This window comes from Triticum dicoccoides, chromosome 2A (assembly GCF_002162155.2).
Source record: "Triticum dicoccoides isolate Atlit2015 ecotype Zavitan chromosome 2A, WEW_v2.0, whole genome shotgun sequence".
Lineage (NCBI taxonomy): Eukaryota > Viridiplantae > Streptophyta > Magnoliopsida > Poales > Poaceae > Triticum > Triticum dicoccoides.
Window position 1 is genome coordinate 145406569 of NC_041382.1, and position 20807 is coordinate 145427375.

A 20807-nucleotide genomic window follows, 5' to 3' on the forward strand; every position below is an offset into this window, starting at 1 on the left:
CTTCCCACTCCCTTGCATCGATCAAATCATCGACGCTACCGCAGGACACGGATCATTGTGCTTCCTCGACGCATACTCCGGTTACCACCAGATTAAGATGGCAGAGTCTGATCAAGACGCAAAGGCATTCATCATGCCATACGGCCCCTTCTATTTTAACACAATGCCCTTCGGGCTCAAAAACGCCGGTGCAACATATCAGCGCATGATCCAGACATGTCTGGAAAAGCAGATCGGTAATACTGTGGAGGCATATGTAGACGATGTGGTCATTAAAACCAGACACGTCGACTCTTTAATAGACGACTTGAGGCTCATGTTCACCAATCTCCGAACATAAGACATTACGCTCAATCCAGAAAAATGCCTTTTCGGCGTTCCCGCCGGAAAGCTCCTGGGCTTCATCGTCTCTAGTAGAGGAATTGAAGAAAATCCGGCTAAAATCAGAGCTCTGTCGTAGTTGGCTATCCCAACTGACCTCAAGCAAATCCAGAAATTGACTGGATGTGTGGCGGCTTTAAGCCGCTTTATCTCCCGATTAGTAGAAAAGGCACTTCCCCTTTATCGCCTTCTTCGGTGCACCGAACACTTCGAGTGGACGGACGCAGCCATGGCCGGACTGGAAAAAATAAAAGCCATCCTGGCCACCAACCCGATCCTGGCCGCGCCAACTGTTGGCAAACCAATGCTATTATATATAGCGGCAACTCACCAAGTTGTAAGCGCAGTGCTCGTTGTCGAACGAGAGATGGATGGACATAAATTCCCACTTCAAAAGTCGGTATATTATGTATCCACCGTCCTCCCTCCATGCAAATCACGGTACCCACATTACCAAAAGATAGCATACGCGGTATTTATGGCATCCCGGAAATTACGACACTACTTTCAAGAGTGTTCAATTACGGTGGCCTCCGAAGTACCACTCAATGACATAATAATCAACCGCGATGCCACGGGCCAGATTGCTAAATGGGCCATCGAGCTCCTACCGTTCGACATAACATATAAGCCACGACGAGCCATTAAGTCGCAAGTACTGGCCAATTTGATAGCCGAATGGACAGAAGCCGAACTCCCTAAAGAGTACGGCGCATACTCCAATTGGATCATGCACTTCGACGGCTCTAAAATGCTGGCTGGTCTGGGGGCTGGCGTTGTCTTGACGTCCCCCACCAGAGATACGGTGCAATACGTGCTCCAAATACTATATACAGACTCCAATAACAGCGCCGAATATGAGGCCCTATTACACGGCCTCCAGATGGCAGTCTCCATGGGCATCCAACGCCTAGAGGTGCGTGGGGACTCGAACCTTGCAATATCCCAAATAAATGGAGACTTCGATGCCAAGGATCCGAAAATGGCGGCATATCACAACACCTTCCTCAAAATGTCAGCTCGGTTCGAGGGGCTCGACTTCCACCATGTGGCTCGGGAAAACAACTAGGCGGCGGACATCCTAGCCCGTATCGGCGCTAAATGCGACCCTGCTCCACCGAACATCTTCCTAGAAAGACTATTTAAACCATCCATGGTATGGGAAGGGGACACTGGCAAAAATAGTCCGGACCCGGCCACAACCCCAGATACCAAATACTCTGACACAATCGGAGGCTCTGCCACCGAAATAACACCTTCAGCCCACGAGATAATGGCCGTGATCGCCCCATGGACAGAACCATTCCTGGCCTACCTAACTAGACAGGAATTACCCGAGGACCAAAATGAGGCCTGCTACATAGTGCGGCAATCTAAAGCCTACAAGGTCCATGAGGGAGAGCTTTATAAGAAAAGCACAACAAGAGTCCTTCAAAGGTGCATCTCCAAAGAGGAACGGCGGAAGCTTTTGGCAGAAATCCATGCCAGACCCGACGGCCACCATGCCACAGCCCGGGCCCTTGTAAGCAAGGCCTTCCGTACAGGTTTTTATTTGCCGACGGCCCGGGCAGATGCACAGCATCTGGTACAACATTGTGTTGGCTGCCAGCTTTTTGCAAACCAAAGCCACATGCCACCTACCGCCCTCCAAACAATCCCCATTACTTGACCCTTTGCGGTCTAGGGGCTCGATATGGTCGGATCCGTCAAAGGGGGAACCCATAAGAAAAAATACTTACTGGTCATGGTGGATAAACTCACCAAATGGATAGAAACCAAACCTGTTAAAACGGCTGAATCCGGACCGGTGATAGACTTCATATCCGGGGTTGTAGACCGTTATGGCGTCCCCCATAACATCATCACTAACAACGACACGAACTTTACAGCCGACGAAGTGAAACTTTGGTGCAGCAACATGGGCATCAAGCTCGATTATGCTTCTGTCTATCATCCGCAAACCAACGGTCAAGTCAAATGAGCGAATGGTCTTATCATGAGCGGCATTAAACCCAGATTAGTCCGGTCTTTAAAGGAATCAGACACTCATTGGGTAGAGGAGCTCGACTCCGTACTTTGGGGGCTGTGGACCATGCCAAATCGCTCTACCGGATACACACCGTTTTTATGGTGTACGGCGCCGAGGCGGTGCTGCCTTGCGACATAATTCATGACTCACCTCGAGTGCGCATGTATGAAGAAAGAGAGGCCAAGCTCGATCGGCAGGACAGTTTGGATGCCCTGGAGGAGGAGCGTGATGTGGCAAAAGCCCGTTCCGCATTCTATCAGTAATAGGCTCGAAGGTATCAAAGCAGAGAAGTGCGGGCCAAAACCTATAATGTAGGCGAACTATTTCTACGCCTGTCGGAGAAGAAAAAGAACAAGCTTGAGCCCAAATGGGAAGGTCCCTTCATTATCAACCAGGTTCTGACCAGTGGAGCGTACCGTCTGCGGGATGCATCGAATAATTGACTCGAGCCAAACCCATGGAACGTAGCCAGACTCCGAAGATTCTACGCCTAGCGCCGGACACTATGTTCGTCTCCTTACCTCCATGAATTTTTTGCACATCTGTTTTCTCTCTCTTTCTTTCTCTCTTTTCTCTTCAAGGCCCTAAAGAGCTACACTTGTGTATTGGTTACACAATCTGGACGTGCTAACCGCGCTCAATATACCTGGAGGCTTCCTATACAGAAGCTTAATTTAATTACCTTTCCGGGCTTTATGCCCCGCACATGTGTTATTCTTCCGCATGTACCTTTTTTCGCCATTATATGCATCGATATGACTTAAGTTTTGGCCAAGCTGGGTTGCCTGGCTCTTGTATTTATGCCCTATGTTCCCGTTAATTAGGCTAGGGCATAAGGGGAGCACCTCTGCGATTGTTACTGCTGGGTCAGCCGGATGTGTACCTCAGACTGGGTGAAGGCGAAAGCTAGCGTTCTTAAGGGAATATTCGGTCGGTGAATAAAAGATGACTTTCATTTCAATTACTACACGCCCCAGATGTTTTTAGCCTGCGTCTCACAGTTCGGACATGCACATTAGGGCATGAGTACCCAGGGAAAGGAACCCTCAACGGAACTATTCTCCCTGGAAGATGTTTTTTACTATCCATGTAATATAACATAGCTAGTTGGGTACTTGTCTATTCAAGCACTTATGACCCCTACGCCTGGTTTCCATGCATACCCCAGTTTTTATATAACTGAGTGGGTATTCGGATACACTCCAGACTATCGGGTCCAGAGGTTGAAGCGAAAAGGTCCGCCATGACAAATGATTTACAATCCGGCTAGGGACATTACATATGTCACTTGAAGTACACAGTCACTAAGACTGATTAAATTCTTCTTCTATACCATCCAACAGGCTGTCTAGCCTACAATCCTGTTGGGAATACTTTGCGGCTAATTCTACTTGATCATGCACTAAACTGGCGGGGATCTCTTTCCCATCGGGCCCCACAGGTCCGACCTCGGCCATGTGGTTTGGGTCAGCCTTGGTATATTCTGTCTTCACCATAGCCCAGGCTTCCCTCGCACCTTGTCGGCAGGCTGATATCTTCCATAATCGGAAGCACCGTCGCGCTCCCTTGAGCTTCTCTATAAGCTCCCCCATGCCTTCTAGCGGGGACGCGGATGGCCAAGGCTTGAGCAATACTCTGCATCACCTGCCGAACTTGTTCGTGCAGTTGTGAGAGCTCTGGTAGAAGATCACCCAAAGACCCGGGCATCTCCTCCGCGGGATGACCCGTCAGCATACCTGCAGACATAACGCTGTTAGCAGGCTTCTCCGCCGAACTCCTTTAAAAAGTTCGTCCAAGCACTTACTAAAAATGCTGCGCTGAAGCCGTTTATTCTCCTTCACGGAGTCCGCAAGCTGGGCTCAGACATCCTTCAGTTCCACGCCCAACCGGATATTGGCATCTTGGAGATCATTTTTCTCCTGCCTGACTCGCGTTAGCATGCGCTCGCCAGCATTTCGATGTCGATCATCACGTGCCGTATCCGCCTCCACGGCCTCCGGATTCACTCCGAGGCCACCTGCAACATCTATTGTTAGGTGTGCATGCATGCCGCATACTACCTGGTACCGATATTCTTTGCAATAGACAAAAAAGTTACCAGGGGGACCCTTTTTGGATTCCTTCAATGCGGCAACAGGGGCTTCCAGCTGGGCCTTGCACTCGTCCAGCTCTTGAGACAATTGGGAATTCTTCTCCATAAGAACCTGCACAAATAATGATCCTTAAATCAGTTGCATCAACTGTTTCAACTCTTAGGGGCTACCGATACATATAATCATCAGATTTGCTTACCCGTATATCCCTTACATACTGGTCTGTGGCTCTGGCTAGACCATTTTGAGCAGCATGGAGGTACGCGTCTCCAGAATTGAAGGCATCAAATGCCTTTGGTGAGAAGCAAGCGTCACGGAGTATGGCCCGACGACGCCTATGATTCATGGCGCTCTCCACTTCTGAATTTGTAGCTGATAGTCTATCTGCATCCTCTATAGGAGGAGCATCCGGCGTCCCCCCATGTTGGCTTCCGCCTCTATGTCCGGTCCTGGAGCCCGACTGGTGGAGGCGTGATTGGCAGCCTCTCCGGATATACTCCGGCGAGTGTTTTTTCTATTAAAGAAGCATGGACGTCATTGCATTTTGAGAAAGATAACAACCATGGAGAGAGGTTTTGTGTCATACCTCTACGCCGGCGTCTCCGTCCTGACCGCCTTCCTTTTGGCCTACCCGGCTTCGGTGCCTCTTGTTGGCGAGTTGCTGCGGGTTCGGCACGGCATCCTGAATGCCTTCCGTGTGAAACACCATATATGTACGGTAGGTGAAGTGTCTAAAAGGGGATCCTATTCTTGGAGTTGGGATTTTGGTTTTTCTTACATGCAACGCAGGGAGCAGTCCGGGATAGTCGGGCGTTATGGCCACCATGGCGTCATCACAGCTCAATTGATAGAATTGCTTATCTATCAGCTCCACGAATATGTCTGGATCCTCTTTGAGCCCAGGACCGAGGGCCCGACCAGGGTCCTCTGGTTGTGGAGATGGGATGTTGACCTCCCTTACAGCTTTTCGCAGTTCCTGCCGTAAAATGGCAAGGTGAGTACCTACGACGAAGAATGTGAGTAAAGAGGTATAACTCACCCAGCTTGGAGGGTTGTACATGGAGAATCCATCTCGTGGCTTGATACGGATGAACTCCTCTTCCTCTCCCTTGAACAACTCGGACATAATTTTTGCCCAAGCAGCAGCGGAGTCCGGTCCCTTACGCCCGCAACGGGTGGCATCATCTTCCCCATTAAAACACCACAGGGGTGCCCTCGATATTGAAGTGGCTGCACTCCCCGCATTTTGCATATTGACATAACCTTGATTATTGTCAATCCTCATTGAGCCAGTGCTTTAATCCGGTTCATCAGGTAAAGGACTTCTCCGTTGTCTTCCTCCTGGGGGCTCCGTGGGCGCCAGCTTCGGCGTTTCTTCAGAGGGGCATTGTTGAACTCAGGAAGACCCCGCCGAACAAGGTCTGGAAGGGGGACGTCCTCCATATAAAACCACTCCGAAGGCTAGTCTTCAGACGTCTTCTTCGGAGTACCGGACAGGTATCCGGTTTCGGCGATGCGCCATATTTCGGCTCCGCCCACTTGATAAAGTGACCCCTTCTGTGTGCGGGGCAAAATAACCTTTTCCACAGCTCAAAATGAGCCTCGCAGCCCAGAAATAGCTCGCAAAGGGCAACGTAGCCGGTGATGTGTAATATGGAAGCATGGGTGAAATTATGCAGTTGGAGGCCGTAAAACTCTAGGAGCCCGTGGAGAAACGGATGAATTGGAAATCCGAGTCCCCTTAGTAAGTAAGGAACAAGGCACACCCGCTCCCCCTTAGAGGGGCTGGGGAAGCTCTCCGCTTGCTCCCCGCCATTATAGGTGGCGAGCCCGGCTCGGACGGGAACCATATACGCTTGAGGGAGAAATCCATGAGCCTGCAGCTCTACTAATCGACTATGTGGGATGGAACACCTCTCCCAATCACCGGGCTTAGGGCTACGGGGGCGGGAGGAGGAGCTGCGGTGGTCGGCCATGTTGGAGTGGATTTTTCCGAAGCGCGCTCCGATGGATTCTCGTCGTGGGAGGATGGTATGGATTGGATCTAAGAATCCCCATCCCTTTAATAGACAATTATTTACCTGGATAGGGGGGCGAATGTAAAAACTCCTTGGCTCCTCGTATTCGTTCGACGCACGGAAGATAGCCCTTATTGAGCACAGAAGCCAAGAAGTCCAACATTTATGGGCCGGACACTACTTAACAGTCATTCAAGATTTGGAGAAGAACCCGCCTTGCAATGCCGAAGACAATACTGCGCGCCGGACTCAACGTCATTGAAGCCTGGTTCGGGGGCTACTGAGGGAGTCCTGGATTTGGGGGTCTCCAGACAGCCGGACTATATCCTTTGGCCGGACTATTGGACTATGAAGATACAAGATTGAAGACTTCGTCCCGTGTCCGGATGGGACTCTACTTGGCGTGGAAGGCAAGCTCGGCAATACGGATATGTATATCTCCTCCTTTGTAACTGGCCTTGTGTAACCCTAGCCCCCTCTGGTGTCTATATAAACCGGAGGGTTTTAGTCCGTAGGACAACATACAATCATAACATAGGCTAGCTTCTAGGGTTTAGCCTCTTTGATCTCGTGGTAGATCAACTCTTGTAATACTCATATCATCAAGAACAATCAAGCAAGACGTAAGGTATTACCTCCATCAAGAGGGCCCGAACCTGGGTAAACATTGTGTCCCCTGCCTCCTGTTCCCATCCTCCTTAGATGCACAGTTCGGGACCCCCTACCCGAGATCCGCCGTTTTTGACACCGATAGTGTAGCTCTTTCGTTTCTTGTTTGGTGGACTAGTTTCGTAGGAGTCACCGTTCTATCAAGAGGGGGTCCGCTTTGGTAAGGCTTGGGTGGAATCAACACATTCACATCCGTCTCTCACCCTCTAAGCCTTTCCGCTTCAACTAGAGAGCTCGTTCCCCTTGCAGTTGTGCTAATTTGTGTCCAAGCGGTAGTACCGCGGTACCCAGCGGTAGTACCGCTTGTGGTTCTCAGCCGCAGTACCGCTGCGGTACCGGGCTACTACCGCGTCGACTCGAGGGGGTCGCCTCTCTTGTCGGGTTGAGCGGCACTTTGCAGCGGTTGTAGAAGTAGTAATACCGCTCGAGGGCAGTAGTACCGCCCTACCACCACACCAATACCGCGCTGGGCACGTTTCCTGCTCTCCCTTTGAGCCCTCCCAGGCTGGGCGGTAGTACCACAAGGGGGAGCGGTAGTACCGCTGGGTCCAGCGGTAGTACCGCTACCACCTGTGGTAGTACCGCCCTGTGCGGGGCTGTTTTGGGGGGTAACGATTGGATGGGATCCCCTTCTATAAAAGGGGGTCCTCTTCTTCTTCGTTGACTTACCTCTTCCCCCCAAAAAAGCTCCATTAATGCTCTAAGCTTCATTTTCGCCCGATCTCTCTCCCTAGCCAATCAAACTTGTTGATTTGCTCGGGATTGGTTGAGAAGGCCCCGATCTACACTTTCACCAAGAGAAATTTGATTCCCCCACCAATCCGTAGGGGATCTTGTTACTCTTGGATGTTTGAGCACCCTAGACGGTTGAGGTCACCACGGAGCCATAGTCCATTGTGGTGAAGCTTCGTGGTGTTGTTGGGAGCCTCCGATTAAGTTGTGGAGATTGCCCCAACCTTGTTTGTAAAGGTCCGGTCGCTTCCTCCAAGGGCACCAATAGTGGAATCACGGCATCTCGCATTGTGTGAGGGCGTGAGGAGAATACGGTGGCCCTAGTGGCTTCTTGGGGAGCATTGTGCCTCCACACCACTCCAACGAAGACGTACTTCCCCTCAAAAGGAAGGAACTTCGGTAACACATCCTCGTCTTCACCGACTCCACTCTTTGTTATCTCGTACATTTACTTGTGCAAGCTTATTAGTGTTACTTCTCTTGCTTGCTTGTGTGCTCGTTGTTGTTGCATCATATAGGTTGCTCACCTAGTTGCACATCTAGACAACCTGCTTTGATGCAAAGTTTAATTTGGTAAAGAAAAGCTAAAAATTGTTAGTTGCCTATTCACCCCCCTCTAGTCAACCATATCGATCCTTTTAGCAGATATTCAAGGTCTTCGGCAAAGAAATCCTTAGGATATTCAGCATCTTGTGGCAGTGGCTTCATCATGCTGCGCATCTGACTCATGTTTGGCTCAGGCTTCTGAAACATGCTCTCCAATGCATTCCTGCGTAGCTGACAACTAGGTTCATAGTATTCACCTAGAGTGGGCAGGGAAGTAAGCTTGATGATATCTTGAGCTTTGGCTTCATGATGCACTTCGCCTGTCATCCACTCAAGGACCCAAGTCTTCGGATCCCTGTTGTAGCCACGAATGTGAAGAGTAGCATAGAACTGCAGCAGAAGCTCTTCGTTCCAATGCTCTTTGTCAGTGACAAACTGCAGGAGGCAAACATCTCTGAAACAGTCTAGAGCTTCTTCCAAGCAGGGCAGTCCAACAATGGCTTCACGATGCAGACACATGTGAGGAAAGATCCACCCTTGGTTGTATAAGATACATGAGTAATAACTGCGCAGCTGAAAGCTCTAGAAGCAATCAGATGAGATCTTTGGCTTGGAGTAAGGGTTCTTAGCACTGTTGAAGAATGTGTTGTGTGCCCTGAAGCTATTTACACTAAACGAGCCTGGCGATGTTGCAGCACCAGGAAACCTTGGCAGTATGGGCTTTGGCTTCTGGACCCGAGGCCTGTGCTCCACATGGTATTCATATTGTGGTCCGGGAGCAGTGGGAGGAATCAGAACAGGCCATTTGAGTGACAAGTTGGCCATGATCAAATGCCTGCTCAATAGTGTGAGGCCTTGGGGGTGGAACTGCAGCTTCGGCATTGATTGTGGCTTCAGGTTGCACACTTGCTTCAGGTGCATCATTAGCTTCAGGCGCCATAGTATTTTCAGCCATGACAACAGCATTGGCTTCAGCAGTGTTGGTTGTGGCTGCCTCATTGTTTTCAACCTCCTCTTTAGTAACAGGAGGGTCGGGCACTGACACGTTCTCCTCGAGAACGACTTCTTGAGTGACAGGGGGTGTGGCAACTCTTTCTTATTCTTGTCTTGGTTCTTGATTGTCTTCGGCTGATGCAGCCGGAATGTCTTCAGCAGCTTTGGCTTCAGACTCAGAGACATTCACAGTAGGAGTGGCTTTAGGAAACACTTCACGTGCGACCGAGCTTTGTTGCACTTCTCCTTCTGGAATGCTCAACATGGTGACCGGAGGCTTGGGGCCTTTGCGAAGCCTGCGCAATGCGGGCGATGCCTGTGGTGATGGAGTGGTATGGACCATGTAGTCATCATCAAGCACCAGAGTGGTGACTTGAGGTGGTGGAGTACTGGGTGCATCTTCATTGCTTGGGGTCTCTTGTTGAGGGAGATCAGCCCACGAAGCATCCTCAGAAATTGGTGTCATGGGACGACCAATGCTGATGAGTTCACTGTTCATGAGAACAGGCGATGATACCAGTTGGTGCTCAATTTGAGGAAGGACTTCATCATCTTCTACATTGTCTTCATGACCAATGTCTTCAGCTGTGATGGGGTTAACAGTTGGTACTTCTTCGTCTTCAGGAGCCTCTGTGGTAGCAGGCTCGTGAACTACAAGTTGATGCTCTTGGTTGTAGGAGGCAGGACGTGCAACCGAGATGGGCTCAACAACAAGTGGCTCTGTGGCTGCAGCACGGTCTTTCCGTGAAGACTTTGTCTTCGGCTTCTTTGTTGATGGAGCACCATCAGAGGCATCCTTGTGCTTGCGCTTCCTGGCATCAGCTTCAGCTGCCCTGGTTTTCTTCAGCTCTGAAGCTGCTGAGGGGGCCTTAGGCTTCGAGCCTGTCATGCCGGTAGGGAAGACAATGCTAGGTGCTTCCTGCCTTGGTGCTTCAGTGCGTGCCTCAGCAGACTTCTTCTTCTATTTGACAGCCATTCTAGGGTCGATACCAGGACGCCCCAGAACCTTGCGCTTCTCTGCCTCATTGTGGGCTTGAACACATTTCTCTGCGAAGTATTTCATCCGCTCTCTTGAGCCTTTAGCTTCCTCGTGCTTCTTGTGAAACTGCTCCTTGAGCTCATGCAACATCTTCTTAAAGCTTTGAACATCAGCCACGCCGAGCTTTGCCATGTGCTTCTTGAACTATGCCTTCTCAAAATCAATTTTGTTCTTCAACTCGACGATCTTCTGAGCCAGGGCCAACTCATTTGCAATGGCTCCATGGAAGGTGACGCAGATGTCCACTGGCAGCTGAAGATCATCGATGCTTATGCTCTGGTCGTTGAACCATTCATCAATGAAGGTGTTCAAAATGTAAACATCAAAGAGGGGTAGATCGTTGAAGATCTTCGCCTCTTTCTTTCTCTTGATTAGAAGCTCAAGATCATCATCACCAAAGTCTTCGTCGCTTGACAGATCAATGGTTTCATCTTCGTTCCTCAGAACGGCAGTTGGTGTCAGTTCATGCCCAGAAATCTCCATGCGCTTCTTCTTGGGCTTCTCCTTCTTCTTGGAGACACGAGAAAGATCTTCAGATTGCACACTGGGTTCAGGAGGTGCAGTGGCCAATGGATTCACACGCGAAACTTTCAGTGCACTAGAGGGCTTTGAAGCCTTTGATTTCTTCTGTTTCTGCTTTGGTAGAGCTGGCACATCTTCAGAATTTGCGTCGTCAGCTGAGTGGTCCACCGTAGCCCCCTGTACAACAATATGAGTGATAAGGCCTTCGAGGTTATAGAAGGGGCCGATTTCATTGGGATTGGCATCACATGTGCCATCAGCCCTTGGAGCAGATGGACCAGGGTTGAAGTCGAGGCCAAACTGCTTCTTGTTCTTCTTGGCAGACTCTTTGGCAAACTGAAAGTTGCACTTGAATCTAACTAGTAGTGAAGCATAAGTGAATATACTTGGCATGATATGAGATGCAGAACAAGATAGATCCATATTTGCAAGCTTAGAAACCACTTCTGGTTGAAGTGGATGGATATGACGAATCAAAAATGGCAGTAAAAGTAAGATTTAATTACCACACGAAGAACTGCTAGACGAAGTTGAGAGGGAGGCCAAGTAGTTCAATCTAACGTGCCCTAACTCGGCGGCAGAAGACACCTACGGCGGCGGCGGAGAGGACGGGGTCCATGGCCGGTGTGAGGACGGCATCGAAGATGTCGCGACAGCTAAGCGCTTCGTCTCCGGCGTCGTCGCGAGCTAGTGGAGGCGCTATGGTTTTCGTGCAAGGAGAGGAGGTGGAAGAAGAGATAATGACCGCGGTGAGGGGTGTATTCATAAGGACAGGGACGGCACATCATTATTACGCAGGTGCCCCTGGAGGTTCACAACTGAAGGACACATGGCATGCATGCAACACATTGGAAGTTGTTCCATGTTCCCACGCATGCCAGGATTGTTGGGTGGTCGTTCCGGCTTCTCCGGGTTTCAGGCAATAAGGATATAGCATTAAAATAGATTCAATTTTTGTCTCTGTGTCTTCTGCTGACAAGGACTCAGAGAAGACAATCGACAGTTTCAATAGAATGCATATGATTTGGATAGAATCTGAGGTAGAAGCATAGAGGGGGTTAGGGTCCGATCACATTCACTTAGATCAAAAGATTCAAACATGAAGTCATAGCTATAAGTGAATGATGTAAAGGACAGAACACCAATATATGTATATATATATATATATATATCAGTATGAGACCAATGATACATCCATTTTGCATCATGCTTTTATATCGATATTTATTGCATTATGGGTTGTTATTTCACATTATGTCACAATACTTATGGCTATTGTCGGTGTCAAAACCGGCGGTTCTCAAGTAGGGGGTCCCGAACTGTGCATCTAGGCCGGATGGTAACAGGAGGCAAGGGACACGAAGTTTTAACCAGGTTCGGGCCCTCTCGATGGAGGTAAAACCCTACATCCTGCTTGATTAATATTGATGATATGGGTAGTACAACAGTAGATCTAACACGAGATCGGAGAGGCTAAACCCTAGAAGCTAGCCTATGGTATGATTGTTGATGTGTATGTTGTCCTACGGACTAAAACCCTCCGGTTTATATAGACACCGGAGAGGGTTAGGGTTACACAAAGTCGGTTACAATGGTAGGAGATCTTCATATCCGTATCGCCAAGCTTGCCTTCCACGCCAAGGAAAGTCCCTTCCGGACACGGGACAGAGTCTTCAATCTTGTATCTTCACAGTCCAGGAGTCCGGCTGAAGGTTTAGTCCGGCTATCCGAACGCCCCCTAATCCAAGACTCCCTCAGTAGCCCCTGAACCAGGCTTCAATGACGACGAGTCCGATGCGCAGATTGTCTTCGGCATTGCAAGGCGGGTTCCTCCTCCAAGTAGTTCGTAGAAGATTTTGAACACAAAGATAGTGTCCGGCTCTGCAAAATAAGTTTCCACATATTTCCATAGAGAGAATAATATTTACACCAATCTAATCTGCTGACGTATTCTTTAGCTTGACACACCACGGCCAAGCCTTTATCCGAGTCGTTTCATTATCCCACCTCAGCGCGTTATTCGAGGCGGTTTCCTTGGCACGTCCTGTTAAAGCAGAGATTGTGTCCCCTTATCCCGGGATTCTCATCAATACGGGCGTGGGTAACCCAACCGAGCCATTGATTATGGCGCTTGGAGATAAGTGGGTTTTACCAGGCTGGTGGGGACATGTAGTTGCGTCCACCCATATAAGGGGATAAGGATCCACCCTTTCACCTACACCTTCTTCCTCCTTCGCCTATCCATTCTTGTGCAGTCGAGTTCCAGCGCCCAAGTCCGCACTCCGCACCTTAACCTTCTCCAGCCATGTCTGGAGCGGGAGGCAAGTGGATGGTCTCCTCCGTCACGGAGGGACATATCAAAAAGCTGAGGAAGGCCGGATACCTGTCTAACGACATCGCGTATCAGCTCCCCGAAAAGGGGCAGCTCATCCCCACCCCTAGGCCCCATGAGAGGGTGGTGTTCCTCCCCCATTTCCTCCGCGGACTGGGCTTCCCTCTCCACCCATTTGTCCGGGGGCTCATATTCTACTACGGCCTGGATTTCCACGATCTGGCCCTGAACTTCGTCCTCAACATCTCAGCGTTTATCATCGTGTGCGAGGCCTTCCTCCGGATCTGTCCCCATTTCGGACTATGGCTCAAGACTTTCAACGTCAAGCCGAAGGTGGTGCGCGGCAACTAGGCGGAGTGCGGAGGTGCCATGGTGGGCAAGATGGCCAACGTCCTATGGCTCGAGGGCTCCTTTGTGGAGACCCTGAAGGGGTGGCAATCGGGGTGGTTTTACATCACCGAGCCGCGCAACGCCGAATGGGTCGCACCCCCTATGTTTCGATCCGGACCCCCTATGCGGCTCACCTCCTGGAAGGAGACGGGCCTGTCGTGGGGCAAGAAGGGAGAGCTGACCAGACTCCAAACATTCGTCCAAACCCTGGTGGACAAGAAGCTCAAACTTGTCAACGTAGTCCAGGTTATGCTCATCCGCTTGATCCTCCCATGTTAACAACGGGCTTTCAACCTGTGGGAGTTCGACCTGGCGCGGCACCAAACTCTGAGCAGGATCTTCGACACGAAGATGCCTGGAAGGTACTTTTCAAGGGCGCCGAGGCTCCTGCATCCGCTACCGAGGATCGCGGATTCAGTGCGCAGCGTCACGCTCTCGCGGTAAGCTGTTTTTTCCTTTTACAGGGCATCAGTTTTTCATAGTTTGACTCCATGCGGGATCTAAGCTCCCTTACCTTTGACAGGATTGGCAGGTGACATCCGGGCAGATCAACTGTCCGGCTCCTTTGCCCGAAGGCCCAGTGGACGCTCGCTTGGCGAAGCTGCTGGTTCCGGCACCCTATGTGGTGTCGGAGAAGAAGGCCGCAAAAAAGGCCGCGGGGACTCGAAAGAGTGCCCGGCGCCAGGAGGTGTCGGATCCATCATCCGATGGTTCCGAGGCGCATTCCTCCCATGAAGACGAGGAGGAAGAAGAAGAAACCTCTCCCCCTCCAGCGGGAGGATAGAAGAAAAGGAAGGCCGCCCTCTCTGGGGAGGCCGGAGGGTCAAAGAAGGGGAAACCCCTTCCTCCGGACTACTCCACCGACGCCGACGACGGCGGAGAGGAGTGACAGCCCAGGGCCAAGCCCCTGGCAAAATCATAAGTATCCGGATACCAAAGTAATTCATAGTATTCGTTTATTGCACAGCTTTCCCTTACATCGAATATGTTTATGCAGCCCACCCAAAGACCAGCTCGACGCATCGTCGAGCGGCTCACTGGACTCGTCGGATGTAAACTCGCTTCCGACGGCTTCCTCCCCCCGCCCTACGGACGACACAGAAGTGTTGTCCCAACAGGTTCCAAGCCGGGAGGAGGTGGTCCTGGAGGCGCCGCAATGCAACCTCCCGGACTCTAGGAGTAAAGGGGATGAAACCGCCCAAGGCTCCAAGTCTGGCTCTAGGCCGGACACCGCTCCGGAACCTTCACAGGTTCCAGAGTCCGGTGGGGTACCTCCTTCCAAGAGGAGTAAGTCCACCGTGCCGGTGGCCCCCGTCCAACTGGAGGCGCCGGACAATATGTTGGAGGCGCTCCAAGGCGCCTCTATCGACGAGGAGCACCGCACTATTATGAGTGCGGTGGTCCAGAAGGTTCAGTCCGCCAAGAGCGGACTGACTGAAGCTTGTACTAGCCTTTTGACAGGCTTTGAGGTAAGTAAAGAATGTGTAAATAATAGTACCGCATAGACAGTAGCCCCTGATGCTCTGTTTGGCGTTCGGGAAGAAAAGCCGAATCGAGGATCAAAATAGAATTTGCAGGAGTCTAACAAAAATGAGTCAATATGCATATGCAGGCTTCCCTGCTTGCGTCTGCCGCACTGACTGCGGAAGTGGACATGCTAAAGCAGAACCTCGAGCGGTCCGAGCAAGAGCTCGGGCGTGCCAAGAAGCAGCTCGAGGACAATGAAGGTAAGAAATACCTTGTTTTTTTTAATATATATAAAAAGGTGCAATTGCAAAGAGTGACAGGATTATCATGGCTATTGTAGTGGCCACGTCTGAAGTGGCGACCCTTAAGCAAGCGCTGGTCGAGGCCGAGAAGACGGTGGCCTCGGAGCGCACCGAGCGGGGGAAGTGTGAGGCCGAGGTTGGCAAGGTGCGGCAAGAGCTCCAGGCTCTCATGGGGAAACATGAGAGTTTGGAGCTTGACTGCCAAGGCCGAAACCCAGAGGACCCTCCAGGAGTTGGATGAGGTGAAGAAGATAGCGGTGGGTAAGGCATTCTTTATGCAAAGCAAACACATAAACGTGAGTTACTTGTTACTTACCCGAATCCGGAGCTCTCCAGGAGCGTTCGCAGATCTTCCCCGAAGTGTGTCCGATGCCGCCGCATTCTATCGAGCCGAGGAGGGCAGCTCGACAGAGAAGGTGTTCTGGTCTCAGTATGCTGAGGCCGGACACCCCGTGCCCCTGAGCGACCAGCTAAAGCAACTGGCCGAGCTCCACAAGGCGGCCGAACAGGCCATGAAGGGCCTCATTGTTCGGCTGTGGCCTGGAGGGGCTCTGCCTGGGAGCTATTTCGGGCTGGTGCAGCGGCTGGTGGAGGCATGTCCAAGGCTCGAAGTCATCAAGCGCTCCGTCTGCATTGAAGGTGCCCGTAGGGCCCTTGCCCGTGGTAAGGTGCACTGGGGCAAGCTGGATGCTGAGAAGCTTGTGAAGGACGGGCCACCACCGGGGAAAGAGCATCGCAAGCCCGAGAATTACTATAAGGATGTTCTAAAGGGTGCCCGCCTTGTGGCGGATGAATGTTCTAGGGATGTAATTTTTGAGTGAAACTTGCTCGTTTTGTCTTGTGTGCTGAAAACTTGTTCATATGCGCTAAGCAATTCTATTGGAATTTAAAATATTACCTTCTGTGCGGCTGTTTATCAATTCTGAGAGATGGCGAGTCGTCGGCTTCTGCCCCCATGCCGCTAGTGCTGGGGTGTTCGGGGATAAACCCGAGCGCTCTTTTTCCCATGTTTGTGTCCTTCGAGGGAGGCGCTCAGCCCAACGAACAAGGCCATCGGACTATAATGCGTGAACACTCTCACTTAGTCATAGAATTCTATAATTTTAAATTTCAGCGAAGCCCCTGGTATTCAGAAGACCGAGTTCGGGGCGCTATCCACGCCTTGGACGGACAGAGCCGGCTCCTCGCCCTAAGCGGCATAAGTCTTTAGGGACTCGAAAAACCTCTCGAACAGCGACCAGCTCTCGCTTCATCATGACAGTCAGTTTTAGCTTTCTCCACTGAGGTGCTCGACCCAGCTCAACTGGGGCACAATCGCAGTGGTTCTCCTAGTGCTACCTTAGCCGATATAGCGGAACATAAGGCACCAAAACATAGTAGCCGGGCAAACCCAACTATTGACCCAAGACATGATTTGGAGCCGATGCATATAATGCTATAAGTTCGGGGTGCCACACTTGTTAAAGTGTTCGGACTTCTCACACCATATTGAGGGGTACTAAAGCCCCTGGCGTATTTTGGCCGTACCAACGTGTACGGGTGCAACATGTCGTTAAGGAACATATATAAAAAAAAGGTAATGCAAAAATAGACGAAAGCTATGCATTGTTTATTAAAAAGGGGCTGCGATCAAAGCAGAACGATACAAATAATGCGGTAAGTGGAAGGTTGGACTAGTTAACATGTCCGTTCTAGGGGCAAGCTGCGGAATAGTATGCGGAACAGGTATACTGCTCGTGATAGAGACCACCTGGGAGTTCCATACTACGCCATGGCTTGTCTGCTTCCCTGGTTCTTGCATCGTTTGTGCGGCAATTGAACTGCCGAACAGGCCTTCCGAAGGATGGAGTCCTGAAAGTAAGAGAAAATTAAAAAAAATCGGCAGCCCCTGGTACGGTTTAAGCCGTATTTTTGGGCATGCCATGTGGTGCCCCTCCCCCTGTACCCATGGTATCTCTAGAGCATAGTTATGTATGCGAAGTACTAGCATCGCCTTTTTGCGAGGGTTGGGGTTGGGGCCGCGTTGCTACGCCTTCTCGGATCGTGCCAGGCGGTCTTGTTGTAGGTTACTCCAGGCAAGCTTGACGGTGTCCGGTCGTTTAGTGGCCGGACTAGAGAACTACCTGGAGAGCTGCTTTGTACTTCCACTGCAAGGGCCGACGTGTGCTCCTCCGTTCGGAGGGAGCATTCGGTGTTTCCATTGACCGTAATTACTCCTCGAGGGCCTGGCATCTTGAGCTTAAGGTATGCATAGTGCGGTACCGCATTGAACTTAGCGAATGTGGTTCGCCCGAGCAGTGCGTGATAACCACTGCGAAATGGGACTATGTCTAAGATTAACTCCTCGCTTTGGAAATTATCCGGAGATCCGAACACCACTTCAAGTGTGACTAAGCCTGTACAGTTGGCCTCTACACCTGGCATTATGCCTTTAAAGATTGTTTTGGTGGGCTTAATCCTCGAGGGATCTATGCCCATTTTCCGCACTATATCCTGGTAAAGCAGGTTCAGGCTGCTGCCGCCGTCCATAAGGACTCTAGTGAGATGAAATCCGTCAATAATTGGGTCTAGGACCAATGCGGTGAATCTGCCATGACGGATGCTAGTGGGATGGTCCCTTCGATCAAAGGTGATCGAGCAGGAGGACCATGGGTTGAACTTTGGGGCGACTGGCTCTACCGCGTATACATCCCCTAACGCGTGCTTCCGCTCCCTTTTGGGGAAGTGGGTTGCATATATCATGTTCACCGTCCGCACTTGTGGGGGAAAACCCTTCTGTCCACTATTGTTCGGCGGCCGGGGCTCCTCGTCGTCATTGCTATGCAGCCCCTTGTCTTCATTTTCGGTGTTTAACTTGCCTGCCTGCTTGAACACCCAACAATCCCTGTTGGTGTGATTGGCCGGCTTTTCGGGGGTGCCATGTATCTGGCACAAGCGGTCGACTAGTCGGTCCAAACTGGACGGGCCCCTAGGATTCTTTTTGAATGGCTTTTTCCGCTGACCGGATTTAGAGCCTCTGAATCCGGCATTAACTGCCGTATCCTCAGCATTGTCGCCGTTAATGCGGGGCTTCTGCTTGTTGCGACGTGACCTGCCACTACTGTCCCTGGTGTCCGAATTACCAGGGTTCTTGGTCATATTGTTGCTACGAGCAAGCCAGCTGTCTTCTCCCGCGCAAAACCGGGTCATGAGTGTCGTGAGTGCTGCCATAGATTTCGTCTTTTCCTGTCCAAGGTGCCGGGCCAGCCACTCGTCACGGATATTGTGCTTGAAGGCTGCTAGGGCCTCAGCATTCGGACAGTCGATTATTTGATTTTTCTTTCTTAGGAACCGTGTCCATAATTGCCTGGCCGATTCCTCTGGCTGCTAAATTACGTGACTTAGGTCATCGGCGTTTGGGGGTCACACATAAGTGCCCTGGAAATTGTCGAGGAATGCCGCTTCCAGGTCCTCCCAACAACTGATTGATCATGTTGGCAAGCTGTTAAGCCAATGCCAAGCTGGTCCTTTAAGCTTGAGTGGGAGGTATTTGATGGTGTGGAAATCGTCGCCTTGGGCCATGTGGATATGAAGGAGATAATCCTCGATCCATACCGCAGGATCTGTTGTGCCATCGATGTTTACGGGTTTGAAACCCTCGGGGATTTGATGATCCATTATTTCATCTGTAAAGCATAGTGGGTGTGCGGCGCCTCTGTACTGGGCTATATCATGACGTAGCTCCAGTGAGCTTTGTCTACTGTGTTCGGCCCTGCCGAATTTGTGGACGGCGTGACAGTTACCGTCTCGAGCCGTGGGGCACCCACGTGATCCATAGATCGATCTTGTTTGCCTTGCCTTGTCCTCCAACATGTCTCGTAAGTCCGGCGCATATTCCCGTGCCTTGGTACGGGGTGCGGCTTGAGTGGAGGACCGGGAGGCTTCTCTGTCGCGGCCACGAGGTGGCCGGTCGGCCGCATCAAGTGCTTCCTCCTCTAATCGGGGTAGCAACCTGCGCTTTGGGTAGCTCTTGGAGGGGCGTTCGAGTTTATGCTCTTCGGCCGCAAGGACTTCAGTCCATCTGTCGACCAGCAAATCTTGATCAGCTCTAAGTTGTTGCTGTGTTTTCTTGAGGCTTCTTGCTGTGGCCATAAGCCTGCGTTGAAAACGCTCTTGCTCGATGGGATCCTCTGGCACGATGAATTCGTCGTCATCGAGGCTTTCCTCGTCTTCGGAGGGAGGCATATAATTATCGTCCTCGACCTCTCTGTCTGCCGCTCTCTCATGAGGACTGGTCTCTCCATCCTCCTGTGCTAAGTCTTGCTGGAGGGGGTTTTCTTCGGCACTTTCCAGAGTATTATTATCTCCCATTTTGGAATCACCGTATTTGTTTTGGCGGGATTTTGAGCGGCGTCGCTGACGCCGGCGCTTAGGCTGTTTCTTGGAGGGGTCATCCTCCGCTATTCCATCGCCATCTCCCTATTTTGGGGTGTCCACCATGTATATGTCATATGACGAGGTGGCTTTCCAGGGCCTAGTAGGCGCTGGTTCTTCATCACTTCCTTCATCAGCGTCCATACCGTCGATGTCTTCGGAGTCGAAGTCGAGCATGTCGGTTAAGTCGTCGACAGTGGCTACAAAGTGGGTGGTGGGTGGGCTTTGAATTTCTTCATCGTCCGTACCCCAACCTTGCTGACCGTAGTCCGGCCAGGGCTCTCCTGATAAAGAGAGAGAGACTTTAGTGACTTCAGGATATCGCTGAAAGGCGAGTGCTGAAAGATGTCTGCGGCAGTGAACTCCATGATCGGCGTCCAATCGGATTCGATCGGCAGGGGCGCGGAGGGTTCGGAGTCCGGAGAAGAGTCCGGCTCCTTGGAGTCATGAGTCTCGCAGAGTACGGGGCTGGTGTTCGGCTAAATCGCCGTTGGGGTTGCAGCCCCCAAGGTGGCGTCCAACCGCCCATCCTTGATCGGCGCAGTTGGCTCCGAATTGAGGGTCGGAGCCGATGCGGGTGCTGCCTCCAGGGCACTGTTCGGCGGCAGAGCTAGATCATGCTCATCATGACAGTGCGGCGTGCTCGGCAATGGCTCGAATCCGTCGAAGATCAAGTCCCTACTGATGTCAGCCATGTAGTTTAAACTTCCAAATCTGACCTGAGGGCCAGGGGCGTAGCTTTCGATCTGCTCCAGACGGCCGAGCGAATCGGCCCGAAGTGCGAAGCCGCCGAAGATGAAGATCTGTCCGGGGAGGAAGGTCTCACCCTGGACTGCATCGCTATTGATGATCGTAGGAGCCATCAAGCCTGACAGTGACGA